This window comes from Nomascus leucogenys, chromosome 22a (genome assembly GCF_006542625.1).
Source record: "Nomascus leucogenys isolate Asia chromosome 22a, Asia_NLE_v1, whole genome shotgun sequence".
Classification (NCBI taxonomy): Eukaryota; Metazoa; Chordata; class Mammalia; order Primates; family Hylobatidae; genus Nomascus; species Nomascus leucogenys.
Window position 1 is genome coordinate 61,996,375 of NC_044402.1, and position 15,747 is coordinate 62,012,121.

A 15,747-nucleotide genomic window follows, 5' to 3' on the forward strand; every position below is an offset into this window, starting at 1 on the left:
GCATGGTTCCCAAATCCCTTATTAAACTTTTCAATCAGTTGGGTGGTTTTGAAATTTCCTATTGGCATTTCTATTAGCATCTATTAATGTGTAGGTTTAGAACTGATGTTGTAACAATTGCAAAGGACAGAGGGCGCGCGTTTGGGTATCTTCGGCAGAATTTTCAGGTTTTCTTCATATAAGGCAGGTGTACTTCTTACTATTGTAGTTAGTTCTGTGGTTAGAAAAAAGGGATCACTTCCTCCATTACACTGTCCAGGTTTTTTTTTTTCTATTTTTTTAAATTATACTTTAAGTTCTAGGGTACATGTGCACAACGTGCAGGTTTGTTACATATGTATACATGTGCCGCATTGGTTTGCTGCACCGATTAACTCGTGATTTACATTAGGTATTTCTCCTAATGCTATCCTTCCCCCATCCCCCCACCCCACGACAGGCACTCGTGTGTGATGTTCCCCTTCCTGTGTCCAAGTGTTCTCATTGTTCAATTCCCACAAATGAGTGTGAACATGTGGTGTTTGTTTTTCTGTCCTTGCGATAGTTTGCTCAGAATGATGGTTTCCAGCTTCATCCGTGTCCCCACAAAGGATATGAACTCATCCTTTTTTATGGCTGCATAGTATTCCATGGTGTGTACGTGCCACATTTTCTTAATCCAGTCTATCATTGTTGGATATTTGGGTTGGTTCCAAGTCTTTGCTATTGTGAATAGTGCCACAATAAACATACGTGTGCATGTGTCTTTACAGTAGCATGATTTATAATCCTTTGGGTATATACCCAGTAATGGGATCGCTGAGTGAAATGATACTTCTAGTTCTAGATCCTTGAGGAATCACCACCTTGTTTTCCACAATGGTTGAACTAGTTTACACTCCCACCAACAGTGTAAAAGTGTTCCTATTTCTCCACATCCTCTCCAGCATCTGTTGTTTCCTGACTTTTTAATCATTGCCGTTCTAACTGGTGTGAGATGGTATCTCACTGTGGTTTTGATTTGCATTTCTCTGATGACCATTGATGATGAGCATTTTTTCATGTGTCTCTTGGCTGCATAAATGTCTTCTTTTGAATAGTGTCTGTTCATATCCTTTGCCCACTTTTTAATGGGGCTGTTTGATTTTTTCTTGTACATTTGTTTAAGTTCTTTGTGGATTCTGGATATTAGCCCTTTGTCAGATGAGTAGATTGCAAAAATTTTCTCCCATTCTGTAAGTTGCCTGTTCACTCTGATGGTAGTTTCTTTTGCTGTGCAGAAGCTCTGGAGTTTAATTAGATCCCATTTGTCAATTTTGGCTTTTGTTGCCATTGCTTTTGGTGTTTTAGTCATGAAGTCCTTGCCCATGCCTATGTCCTGAATGGTATTGCCTAGGTTTTATTCTAGGGTTTTTATGGTTTTAGGTCTAACATGTAAGTCTTTAATCCATCTTGAATTAATTTTTGTATAAGGTGTAAGGAAGGGATCCAATTTCAGCTTTCTACATATGGCTAGCCAGTTTTCCCAGCACCATGTATTAAATAGGGAATCCTTTCCCCATTTCTTGTTTTTGTCAGGTTTGTCAAAGATCAGATGGTTGTAGATGTGTGATGTTATTTCTGAGGCCTCTGTTCCATTGGTTTATACTTCTGTTTTGGTACCAGTACCATGCTGTTTTTGTTACTGTAGCCTTGGAGTATAGTTTGAAGTCAGGTAGCGTGATGCCTCCAGCTTTGTTCTTTTGGCTTAGGATTGTCTTGGCAATGCAGGCTCTTTTTTGGTTCCATATGAACTTTAAAGTAGTGTTTTCCAATTCTGTGAAGAAAGTCATTGGCAGCTTGATGGGGATGGCATATAAATTACCTTGGGCAGTATGGCCATTTTCACAATATTGATTCTTCCTATCCATAGCATGGAATGTTCTCCCATTTGTTTGTGTCCTCTTTTATTTCATTGAGCAGAAATGGTTTGTAATTCTCCTTGAAGAGGTCCTTCACCTCCCTTGTAAATTGGATTCCTAGGTATTTTATTCTCTTTGTAGCAATTGTGAATGGGTATTCACTCATGATTTGGCTCTCTGTTTGTCTGTGATTGGTGTATAAGAATGCTTGTGATTTTTGCACATTGATTTTGTGTCCTGAGACTTTGCTGAAGTTGCTTATCACTTAAGGCGATTTTGGGCTGAGACGATGGGGTTTTCTAAATATACAATCATGTCATCTGCAAACAGGGAAAATTTGACTTCCTCTTTTCCTAATTGAATACCCTTTATTTCTTTCTCCTGCCTGATTGCCCTGGCCAGAACTTCGAACACTATGTTGAACAGGAGTGGTGAGAGAGAGCATCCCTGTCTTGTGCCAGTTTTCTAAGGGAATGCTTCCAGTTTTTGCCCATTCAGTATGATATTGGCTGTGGGCTTGTCATAAATGGCTCTTATTTTGAGATACGTTCCATCAATACCTAGTTTATTGAGAGTTTTTAGCATGAAGTACTGTTGAATTTTGTCAAAGGCCATTTCTGCATCTATTGAGATAATCATGTGGTTTTTGTCTTTGGTTCTGTTTATGTGAGGGATTATGTTTATTGGTTTGCATATGTTGAACCAGCCTTGCATCCCAGGGATGAAGCCCACTTGATCATGGTGGATAAGCTTTTTGATGTGCTGCTGGATTCGGTTTGCCAGTATTTTATTGAGGATTTTTGCATCAATGTTCATCAGGGATATTGGTCTAAAATTCTCTTTCTTTGTTGTGCCTCTGCCAGGCTTTGGTATCAGGATGATGCTGGCCTCATAAAATGAGTTAAGGAGGATTCCCTCTTTTTCTATTGATTGGAATAGTTTCAGAAGGAATGGTACCAGCTCCTCTTTGTGCCTCTGGTACAATTCGGCTGTGAATCCGTCTGGTCCTGGACTTTTTTTGTTGGTAAGCTGTTAATTATTGCCTCAATCTCAGAGCCTGTTATTGGTCTGTTCATCGATTCAACTTCTTCCTGGTTTAGTCTTGGGAGGGTGTACGTGTCGAGGAATTTATCCATTTCTTCTAGATTTTCTAGTTTATTTGCATAGAGGTGTTTATAGTATTCTGTGATGGTAGTTTGTATTTCTATGGGATCGGTGGTGATATCCCCTTCATCATTTTTTATTGCGTCTATTTGATTCTTCTCTCTTTTCTTCCTTATTATTCTTGCTAGCAGTCTATCAATTTTGTTGATCTTTTCAAAAAACCAGATCCTGGATTCATTGATTTTTTGAAGGGTTTTTTGTGTCTCTATCTCCTTCAGTTCTGCTCTGATCTTAGTTATTTCTTGCCTTCTGCTAGCTTTTGAATTTGTTTGCTCTTGCTTCTCTAGTTCTTTTAATTGTGATGTTAGGGTGTCAATTTTAGATCTTTCCTGCTTTCTCTTGTGGGCATTTAGTGGTATAAATTTCCGTCTACACACTGCTTTAAATGTGTCCCAGAGATGGCTGGGCACAGTGGCTCACGTCTGTAATCCCAGCACTTTGGGAGGCCGAGGCAGATGGATCACAAGGTCAGGAGATCGAGACCATCCTGGCTAACATGGTGAAACCCTGTCTGTACTAAAATATAAAAAATTAGCCAGGCGTGGTGGTGGGTGCCTGTAGTCCCAGCCACTTGGGAGGCTGAGGCAGGAGAATGGCGTGAACCTGGGAGGCAGAGGTTGCAGTGAGCCGAGATCGCTCCACTGCACTCCAGCCTGGGTGACAGAGCAAGCCTCCGGCTAAAAAAAAAAAAAAAAAAAAAAATGTGTCCCAGAGATCCCGGTACATTGTGTCTTTGTTTTCACTGGCTTCAAGGAACATCTTTATTTCTGCCTTCATTTCGTTATGTACCCAGTAGTCATTCAGGAGCAGGTTGTTCAGTTTCCATGTAGTTGTGCGGTTTTGAGTGAGTTTCTTAATCCTGAGTTCTAATTTGATTGCACTGTGGTCTGAGACATAGTTTGTTGTGATTTCTGTTCTTTTACATTTGCTGAGGAGTGTTTCACTTCCAACTATGTGGTCAATTGTGGAATAAGTGGGATGTGCTGCTGAGAAGAATGTATATTCTGTTTATTTGAGGTGGAGAGTTCTGTAGATGTCTATTAGGTCTGCTTGGTGCAGAGCTGAGTTCAAGTCCTGGGTATCCTTGTTAATCTTCTGTCTCATCAATCTGTCTAATGTTGACAGTGGGGTGTCAAAGTCTCCCATTATTATTGTGTGGGTGTCTAAGTCTCTTTGTAGGTCTCTAAGGACTTGCTTTATGAATCTGGGTGCTCCTGTATTGGGTGCATATATATTTAGAATAGTTAGCTCTTCTTGTTGAATTTATCCCTTTACCATTATGTAATGGCCTTCTTTGTCTGTTTTGATCTTTGTTGGTTTAAAGTCTGTTTTATCAGAGACTAAGATTGCAACCTCTGCTTTTTTTTGCTTTCCATTTGCTTGGTAGATCTTCCTCCACCCCTTTATTTTGAGCCTATGTGTGTCTCTGCACATGAGATGGGTCTCCTTAATACAGCACACTGATGGTCTTGACTCTTTATCCAATTTGCCAGTCTGTGTCTTTTAATTGGGGGCATTTAGTCCATTTACATTTAAGGTTAATATTGTTATGTGTGAATTTGATCCTGTCATTATGATGTTAGCTGATTATTTTGCTCGTTAGTTGATGCAGGTTTTTCCTGGCATCGATGGTCTTTACAATTTGGCATGTTTTTGCAGTGGCTGGTACCAGTTGTTCCTTTCCATGTTTAGTGCTTCCTTCAGGAGCTCTTGTAAGGCAGGCCTGGTGGTGACAAAAATCTCTCAGCATTTGCTTGTCTGTAAAGGATTTTATTTCTCCTTGACTTATGAAGCTTAGTTTGGCTGGATATGAAATTCTGGGTTGAAAATTCTTTTCTTTAACATTGTTGAATATTGGCCCCCACTCTCTCTGGCTTGTAGAGTTTCTGCCGAGAGATCTGCTGTTAGTCTGATGAGCTTCCCTTTGTGGGTAACCCAACCTTTCTCTCTGGCTGCCCTTAACGTTCTTTCCTTCATTTCAACCTTGGTGAATCTGACAATTATATGTCTTGGGGTCGCTCTTCTCGAGGAGTATCTTTGTGGTGTTCTCTGTATTTCCTGAATTTGAATGTTGGCCTGCCTTGCTAGATTGGGGAAGTTCTCCTGGATAATATCCTGAAGAGTGTTTTCCAACTTGGTTCCATTCTCCCCGTCACTTTAAGGCACACCAATAAATGTAGATTGGTCTTTTCACATAGTCCCATATTTCTTAGAGGCTTTGTTCGTTTCTTTTTACTCTTTTTTCTCTAAACTTCTCTTCTCGCTCATTTCATTAATTTGACCTTCAATCACTGAAACCCTTTCTTCCATTTGATTGAATTGGCTACTGAAGCTTGTGCATGCATCACGTATTTCTCACCATAGTTTTTGGCTCCATCAGGTCATGTAAGGTCTTCTCTACACTGTTTATTCTAGTTAGCCATTTGTCTAATCTCTTTTCAAGGTTTTTAGCCTCCTTGCAATGGGTTCAAACATGCTCCTTTAGCACGGAGAAGTTTGTTATTACTGACGTTCTGAAGCCTACTTCGGTCAACTCGTCAAAGTCATTCTCCATCCAGCTTTGTTCCATTGCTGGCGAGGAGCTGTGATCCTTTGGAGGAGAAGGGGCACTCTGGTTTTTAGAATTTTCAGCTTTTCTGCTCTTGTTTCTCCCTGTCTTTATGGTTTATCTACCTTTGGCCTTTGATGATGGTGACCTACAGATGGGGTTTTGGTGTGGATGTCCTTTTTGTTGATGTTGATGCTATTCCTTTCTGTTTGTTAGTTTTCCTTCTAATAGTCAGATCCCTCAGCTGCAGGTCTGTTGGAGTTTGCTGGAGATCCACTACCGACCCTGTTTGCCTGGGTATCACCAACGGAGGCTGCAGAACACCAAATGTTGCAGAACAGCAAATATTGCTGCCTTATCCTTCCTCTGGAAGCTTCATCTCAGAGGGGCACCCAACTGTATGAAGTGTCAGTCGGCCCCAACTGGGAGATGTCTCCAAGTTAGGCTACATGGGGGTCAGGGACCCACTTGAGGAGGCAGTCTGTCTGTTCTCAGAGTCCAAACACTGTGCTGGGAGAACCACTGCTCTCTTCAGAGCTGTCAGACAGGGACGTTTAAGTCTGCAGAAATTTGTGCTGCCTTTTGTTCAGCTATGCCCTGCCCCCACAGGTGGAGTCTACAGAGGCAGGCAGGCCTTGTTGAGCTGCAGTGGGCTCCACCCAGTTCGAGCTTCCCTGGCCGCTTTGTTTACCTACTTAACCCTCAACAACGGCGGATGCCCCTCCTCCAGCCAGGCTTGCCCCCTTGCAGTTCGATCTCAGACTACTGCGCTAGCAGTGAGCAAGGCCCTGTGGGTGTGGGACCCGCTGAGCCAGGCACAGGATATAATCTCCTGGTGTGCCATTTGCTAAGACCATTGGAAAAGCCCAGTATGTAGGTGGCAGTGTCCTGATTTTCCCAGTACAGTCTGTCACGGCTTCTCTTGGCTACGAAAGGGAAATCCCCGACCCCTTGTGCTTCCCAGGTGAGGCGATGCCCAACCCTGCTTCGGCTCACCCTCCATGGGCTGCACCCACTGTCTGACCAGTCCCAGTGAGATGAACCAGGTACCTCAGTTGGAAATGCAGAAATCACCTGTCTTCTGCGTCGATCACACTGGGAGCTGCAGACCGGAGCTGCTCCTATTTGGCCATCTTATTTTTTTTCTTGATTTAGAACATTTACTTATTTTTCCCACAAAACACTCAAAGTTTAGCCCGAAGAAAGTATCAGCACTTTGTTCTTGCCTCAGGCTCTGCTTGGGAAATAATTTTAATCAAAGAACCATGTTTTCTTCCCACAGATCCTGCTTTGTATCAGGAAATGATATTGTGATTCATTTCACTACAAGTAGAATATTACAAAATATTTATAGGAAAATATCAAAAATAACTCAAAAACAAAAGGCGAGGTAAAATACACTGGTTTTTCAGAAATCTCTGCTCCAGTGCCCACAGCACACAAGAAGAGAGTCAAAACAAATAGGTAACTGAGATCCTCAATTGCAAATCTCCAAAGAACTGGAAAAGGGGAAGAAACAGGATGAAAATGGTGGTATGAAAAGGAATGGATGTGGCAGCACTGTTTCAATAGCCAATCTATTCTGAATGAGATACCCTCTCTTAAATGTAGTAAATTCTGAACAAGACTAAACTTTAGGATAGCCCTTGAACTGAAATAAGGTGTCACAGTAACCCTTCCAGCTTTCATGAAAGCCCCAAAACATCATCCTTGGTCTGTACTGAGACAGGAATAGAAGAACCAGATTTGGGAGCTGCTTTGTCAAGAGGCACAGCAGAATTATCCACTGACTTTTCTTTTTTTTTTTTTTTTTTTTTTGAGACGGAGTCTCGCTCTGTCGCCCAGGCTGGAGTGCAGTGGCGCAGTCTCGGCTCACTGCAAGCTCCACCTCCCGGGTTCACGCCATTCTCCTGCCTCAGCCTCTCCGAGTAGCTGGGACTACAGGCGCCCGCCACCACGCCCGGCTAATTTTTTTTTTTGTATTTTTAGTAGAGACGGGGTTTCACCGTGGTCTCGATCTCCTGACCTCGTGATCCGCCCGCCTCGGCCTCCCAAAGTGCTGGGATTACAAGCGTGAGCCACCGCGCCTGGCCCCCACTGACTTTTCTTGGAGGAGTGGCAGTAGCCCCTTCATTTTCCCGATCTACTCGCAGTGCTGTGGGCACAAATCAAGTAACCTCTGCCTTGGAATTAGCAGTGATCTGTGGCTTGGCACTGATGGTTGTTGTGGCTTTCTTCTCAATGGTGGCTGCACTCCTATCATCCACCTTGGGTTGCCGAATCAAGTTGGGTGGTGCACTGAAAATCGCAGGGTTTAGCAAGGGAGCTGGTGGAAAAAACCAGGGGTGGACAGGGACAAGTCTATATGGAGGCATCAAAAGTGGGTCATCATGCCAGGATGAGAAAGAGGGATACCTGAAGGTGCAGAGGGAGGTCGCTTTGGTGGTTGTTCCCAGGAGGAGGACCTGGAGGTGGGCCTGGGGGAGGGCCAGGGAGTCAGCCTAGTGGTGGTCCTGGAGGTAAATGTTGGGGTAAAAGCCCTCAGAGGCCTGGCATTCCAGGTGGTCTCAGGAATGCCTGGAGGAACTCCTGGGGGTGGTCCAGGAGGAAGACCCATAGGTGGCCCAGGAGGCCACAAAGGTGGAGCAGGTGGTGGTATATTAATTTTGAACCTAGCCACTATTCTGAATGTTCCTATTATTTCTAGTCATTTTTTAGTTAATTCTATTGAAACAAAACTATATTATCTGCAAATAATAATTATGCCTCCTCTATTCCAGAATTTATTCCTCTTGTTTCAATGTCACTAATTCATTTAACAAATAATCGAGTTTCTATTGTGTGCCAGGCACTTTGCTAAGCTCTAAATCTAAGAAATTTGAATACTGTATTGAGAACTGTGTTCTCTATACAGTGCAATAATACACATCTTTGTCTTTCTTGCTTAATTTTTATAGAAAAACTAGTGTTATTGTGTTTCATTATTATTATTATTATTATTATTTGAGATGGAGTTTTGCTCTTGTTGCCCATGCTGGAGTACAATGGTTCGATCTCAGCTCACTGCAACTTCCACCTCCCAGGTTCAAGCAATTCTCCTGCCTCAGCCTCCCGAGGAGCTGGGATTACAGGCATGCACCATCATGCCCGGCTAATTTTGTATTTTTAGTAGAGACGGGGTTTCTCCATGTTGGTCAGGCTGGTCTCAAACTCCCAACCTCAGGTGATCTGCCCGCCATGGCCTCCTGAAGTGATGGGACTACAGGCATTCACCCGGCAGTGTTTCATTATTAAACGCGATACTAAGGCCTGGCACAATGGCTCACACCTGTAATCCCAACACTTTAGGAGGCCGAGGCGGGAGGATCACTTGAGGTCAGGAGTTTGAGACCAGCCTGGCCAACATGGTGAAACCCTGTCTCTACTAAAAATACAAAAATTAGGAAGGCCTGGTGGTGCACGCCTGTAATCCCAGCTACTCAAGAGGCTGAAGAAAGAGAATTGCTTGAACCCGAGAGGCAGAGGTTATGTTTAGCTAGGATTGCAGCACTGCACTCCAGCCTGGGCAAAAGAGTGAGACTCTGTCTCAAAAAAATAAAAATAAATTTTAAAAAAAGGAATACCAGTATTTGCTTTGAAATATACATATTTTTTTATCAAGTGAAGAATATTAATCTAGGCCTCTTTTACTATGAGAACCTTTTTAAAAATTGATGTTGAATTTTGTCAAATACCTTTTTACCATTTATTAGGATGAAAATGGGTTTTTAAATCTATTTGTTTGGCTGACTATATATTACTAATCCAATTTAAAAGCTATTTTTGCATTTCTACAAAAAAAACTTGCTTTGTTGAAATGTGCTGCTGGATTCCATTTACCAATATTTCAAATCCCATTTTAATGTATTCCTTTATTCTATATGCTAATATTTTATTCAGGATTTAAGCATAAGTGAGACTTGTCTGTAGTGTTTTAAAATTATTTAAATGATCAGAAAAACATGCACACCCTGTGACTAAAAGATATATCATTTTGTGTTTTTGTGCCTACAGAATCCTGAATTGAAAAGAAAACAATAATAATAGCAGGAGAAGGCTCACACCCTCTACTTTAAATTTTGACTTATGTTGCTTTATGAGAACGTCAATGAATCTGAGCATGGTAAAATGGCTTTGCCTTTGATTTGCCAAGATGTAAGGGCTAATCACCAACAAAAATGCACAAAGCTTACGGTTTAAGAACATGTGTTTGAAGAGTATGTGTTTGTATTTGAGCAGACCTGAGTTCAAGTTTTGGCTCTGGCATTAGTAGCTCCATAACCTCAGAAAAGCCTCTAACCTCTCTGTGTTCTACAAAATGAGAATTATCACTCTAACTACCTTGTAAGCTTGTGATGAAGATGAAAGACAACAACACGTTAAAGTGGTCAACGCAGTACCCAGTATGTCGGCCATGTTTAATCAATTTAGCTATGATTACCGTGTATTATTGCCACTCTTCTCTTAGACCTTCTAAAGTTAAGGTAAAGGGCTCTGAAGTCCCTATGCTGTAGCTGCTCCTAAACTGAAAATGCCCTCATCCTCTGACCCACCTTGGTTAACAATATCTTGAGTAGTGCATCACGACTTCAGTAAAAGGTTCTGACTTTTCAAGTTTATAAATTTAGAGAATATTGATATTTACTATGCTGTATTTTTCAGTGTGTACTATTTTAGTTTTTACTAATAAAATAGAAACCTAAACTCAGACAACTGCTTTATTCTTGCATCTAATCTGACCATATATTGTAGAAGCAATTCTTTATAACGGGACTTAGGTGAAAACTGTCAATACATCACTTTGGCCAAAAACTCTAGACTGGAATATCTAAAGCCAGACAAATAAAATTTTAAAAAGAGCAAATTGGTCAGGTGCAGTGGCTCATGCCTGTAATCCCAGCCCTTTGGGAGGCCGAGGTGGGTGGATCACTTGAGGCCAGGAGTTCGAAACCAGCCTGGCCAACGTGGCTAAATCCTGTCTCTATTAAAAATACAAAAATTAGCCAGACATGGTGGCAGGTGCCTGTAATTCCAGCTACTTGGGAGGCTGAGGCATGAGAATCGCTTGAACCCAGGAGATGGATGTTGCAGTGAGCCAAGATTGCACCACTGCACTCCAGCCTGGGCAACAGAGTGAGACACTGTCTCGAAAAAAAAAAAAATTAAATATGAGAAAGCACAGAAATATCTCCCTCAAACAAGAAGGGTCTCCTCTACTAGTATTTAATGTAGCTCATTTGCAATCATATGAAAATTCATCAAGATCAAATCATGTTGCACAATCCCTGAAGGATAAAACTGAGGGAACTCATGGATAATTTTCACAGCTTCATTGTAAAGTCCAAGATCAAAAGGATGGTTATCTTCTTTAAACTGGACATAAGATGCACACGATGGTTGCCTTGGTGGTTACTCTTCCAACACTTTCAAGATTCCAGAGATTTCTTCATGAAGGGGCTCCATTAACTCAATGATTCCATTTTTTCCTTCTTCATCTGAAAGAATAAACATTTTTCCAGTGGGATGAGTCTTTTCTAGCCTCCCTATGAAGCAGATGGGCTGGTCGATGAACCAAGTAGCATGCCGGCGTTGATGCGCGACCTGGGCAACTCCATTACGTCTACCATGACTACAGTCCAAGACTGCCGCTGTGGAGAAACTGACTGATGACTGAAAGTATGCACCACGTGGGTGTCTGTATCTACTGTGCTCTATTACAGTGTCTTCCTCTGTCCGAAGTCTTTAATCCAAGACTATACAGTCAGACAAAAATCACTGAAACATGAAATGTCTTACAAACTGTGAAAGTACATAATGCCTGTAACTGGCAATTTAATTGACATGAGGTATGAATTTGGCAATAGTGGTAGCTGACATCACAGTCAGTTTCAGTTTCTGCTAACTTGACTGTTCTTTAAGGGACTGAGACAAAAATGGAATCTTCTCTGAATTTTCAGAGTTGTCTTTCATTACTGACAGACCTTGGAATTCTAGTGAATTCCATTTAAATCAGTGAGGCTCAGAAATGTTATTTATCTCTTTCCAGCTTAGCCTGATAAGAACTTACTCTAGTGCCCACTTACTTACGGTTTCTGGAAACAAAATCACACAATTGAGATTCCAGGTCTGGGCTCTACTGACGCAGACATGAGCAAAGTTCCAAAAAAGGAAAGAATGTGGAGGAGATAGTGGCTGATTCTCTCTCCTAATTGCCAGCTCTCTGAATGAACTAGTCTCCACCCATAACTGCAGCCAACCATGAGCCCTAGAGACCATCAGGTCATCGATTTATATAAATATGGCCACATCAGTGGGGGATTCTGAGCATTTGACCAAATGATCATAAATTCTCTGAAAATCATGTTTAAGGACTGCATATAGACCATTCTATGAGTGTCTTTAATGGAACGACCCCAGATCAGGTTCAGGTCTTTTAAGAAACTCACAGCCTCTGGAACAACCTAGAATTACTACTTTCTGTCCTATCTTGCATAATAATAATCAGATTATACATTAGGCTATTAAAATGAAAATATATGCCCTAAGATATTCTAACCTAGTGCATATTGGAAACATGGTATAATCCCCACTCCTGGGCATTTGCTGTATAAATGAAATGTAGCCAAAGGTCCCATGCTGACCTGACACAAGGGTTCTTGTTGTCAAGTAAATGTGTTACAGAGAGAAACAAGACAAGTCCAGAGGTTACTAGAGTGCAAAGTGATTTGTTGTTCAAACATAAAACACACAAAATTTGCTAGCAAAATTAAAGTAAAAAACTAGGAATATACATATATAATGTTTATATATGCATAATAACTAAGATATACCTATAAATTGTGTTTTACAAACAAAGACAAGATGGCAATAAAATAAAACATTAACAATGAGTTGTGATATGATGGGTTATTTTCTTCAAACTTTGGTATTTTCAAATTTTCTACAAACTATATTACTTTCATAAAACAGAAACACAAACAAATAGGTTTTTAAAAAACCTAACAGACTCTCGGTGCAAACATCAGGAATCAGAGCATACTTTAAGGTATACTTAAAATTGCTAGGTGTGGTGACACGTGCCTGTAGTCCCAGCTACTCAGGAGGCTGTGGAATAAGAAACTCTTGAACCCAGGAGGCAGAGGTTGCACTGAGCCAAGATCACGCCACTTCACTCCTTCCTGGGTGTCAGAGCAAAACTCTGTTTCCAAAAAAAACCCAAGATACTTAAAATCAACACTCTCTGCTAAGGAGACCACATAATAATTCTTAGCTGAGTCTCCCTCTAGCATCCTGTCTGGAATGGGGCAAAGGCTAAGAGATGCTGAGATGTCTGCTTTGGCTGGTGGTTCCAACTGCCCTCCTAATCCTGAGACAAAAGGCAAGAGAGTACAAGGTGTTCTGTTTGGTGGTCAGATATCATTCAAATCGAAAATGATGATTTGTTAACTCTATTAAGAGGACACAGAACTGAACCTCGTGATCTATCTCAATCTGCAGTCAATAATCAATGTGCCTTTGGAAACCAGCCTCACAATTATTCAATAAAACCTCACAAATAGTATGATAAAATTAAGTGTATTGTTTACAACAAAGCAAAAGAGCCAATATAATCACGCACAATACTCCTAACTTCTGATACTAGAAATTTTTGCCCAGCTGGAAGACAGGAAGCAACTACTTATGCAAAGAAAAGGGGAAACTTACAAAAATGAATGAGAAGTGAAGACACATAGATTGAAACATTTTCCTGGTCAGAAAAAACAGGGGCGAATATGATACTTGATGCTCAGGCCAAAGTGCTTGTCTCTTTTGAGACAATGGTTGGAAATTTTAAGGAAAAATAAATTATGCTATACTGGACTCAACCAACCACGAATTTTCAGAGACATCTATGCATGCTGAAGAAGTTAGACATCAACCAGTTTGCAGTAGAATTTGGCTATGATTTATCACTTAACTAAAAGAACTTACTATTGATGGTTTGGAAGAACAGTTTTTATCAAATCAACTCAGGAAAGTAGTGCAGAAAATATCATGAGTTTCACAGTCTCACAAAGAGGTTTGTCCAGCTGCTTACGCTTACCAGGTCTACTGCAGTGCCACAGAAGCTGCTCTCATTAGCCAAGTTGCCTGGGAACTGACCAGCCCATCAAAATCCTAGGCTGTGGTATTTCAAAGTGTTCAGGCATAGAATCAACAGATTGTCAAAGTGTGTAGAGCTCGAGTCTATAATGATAATCTACAGTAAGTTAAAATATCCCAAATCATCTTTGCTAATCTCTTTTTTCTTACTGTTTATAGGCATAGATTTTCACTTGCACATCTTGTACCAGCCCCTTGGAATTCACTAAGATTATCACAGTATATCCATTACATTTGGCTGCACACTGAGTCCACTTTCATTTGATTTATCTGCAATATGGCTTTTCAATTTTAAAAGATGTATTTTCTATCCTATCCTGTTCTAAACATTACAGCTTGCCCCTAAATAACTATATTCTTTTCCTTCCTCAGGTCTCAATGGCTCTTATACCTCTCATAATATATCATACAGTATTTCACCTTTTGTTATTGTTCATGCTTATATTTACTCCCTTCATTATACTGAAGGCCATTCACAGCAGGATTTCTCTTCTCATACTTATATCATTTCTACCACTTAGCGGGTGGTAAGGACACCAGAAATATGTGTTGAGTTGAATTGAATTACTTGATATAAATGATATAAATTATGCTGTCCTAGATAGTTGGTACAAGATATCCAAATTGCATTTATAGTATCACTCACATCCATCAATCAAAAACCTCCTCATTTCCTTACATTTTCAATGATTGATGTCATCAACAACCTCTCTATCATCAACAACTTCTCTATCACCTTCAAGAATTCTCTCCTGTAGCCCATCAGCCATCATGAACTCATGTTGTTTCTACTTCTGCAGTCTCTCATCTCTCCTCTCCTTCCTATTGTCTTGCTATAGCTCCATTATCTTATAACACTCTCGTGTAAAACCCTCCTAATTTGTCTTGCCCCACCTGGTGCATGCTTCTCACCCCTGCCACAGTAACCTTCCTAAACACAGGTAAGTTTGTATTTGTTTTCTTTATCAAAAACCTCAAAACACTCTCAGTTACCCAAAATCTAAATGGCTTCTCCCAAGGCCCTCTACTGTGGTGTGAAGCTAACTCTCCAACCTCATCTCCAACTAAAGGCTCTATGAGCCCTACACTCTGGCCACGTGGTGCATTTACCAGCTCCGAACATTTTACACACTTTCCCCACTCTATGTCTTTGCCTTGATAGCTCCCTAAAATTTCAAAAATTTTACATGAAGCTCAGATTTATGTGGAGTTGAGATTAAGAGAAGGAGGTAAAGGATATATTCCTGAAACTTCTTCAGCTGTTAGAAGTCATGTGCCTCTTTAGCACTAAGTGTATAGAATTAAAGCTAGAAGCAGAGACACTCTGACCATTACTCCCATGATATAGTGTATCCTATAGGTATCAAACTCCTGCAAGGCAAAAGATTGATTATACCTTTTCACTCCAGAAGAGCAGGGAGTATTTTCTATTTTGTTCCCTGGTCTCCCAAGTGCCTAAAAAGTGCATGCCACATAATGGAAACTAAGTAAATACCTGTTCCATAAAGAAAAATATCATGAGGCATATTCCATTTGGAAGAAATTGAGGTGAAGATGCATCAAATGTGTGCCCACTCTGTACCTGCCCATGCACAAACACCAGGGTGTAGCAATGGGCATAAGGAAGCCATGCCCTGTCCTAGAGGAGCTTGCAGCCCGGAGCAGGAGACCAGCATCGAAGGAGTATTTACAGTAACTCAAGTGGGGAATCCTTGATGCCAGAGCTGTTTCCTCAACTGTAAAGGAAGAAATTAGAAAATCCTCTATAGTCCTTGGTTCTGTTTTGTTTTAAACATGCTGTTTACATTTCCCAGATCAAAGTTCCCAAAAGCCCAGGGCTGTGCCCTCTCATTTTTGTATTCCCTAGAGTACCTTGCAACTAAATGTTGCTTATTATCTGGGTTTTGAATTGAGCTGATGGAACTGTAATTGCCTAATTTTTAAAACAACAGTAAAATTAGATATAAAGAAGAA

The 15,747-nt window shown here is 40.9% G+C and overlaps 1 pseudogene; it reads right to left on the reverse strand.

Annotated features, from left to right (window-relative positions):
• Positions 1-10,854: 10,854 nt before the first annotated feature.
• On the reverse strand, positions 10,855-11,258 carry LOC100584863 (annotated as a pseudogene).
• Between the last annotated feature and the right edge of the window lie 4,489 nt (positions 11,259-15,747).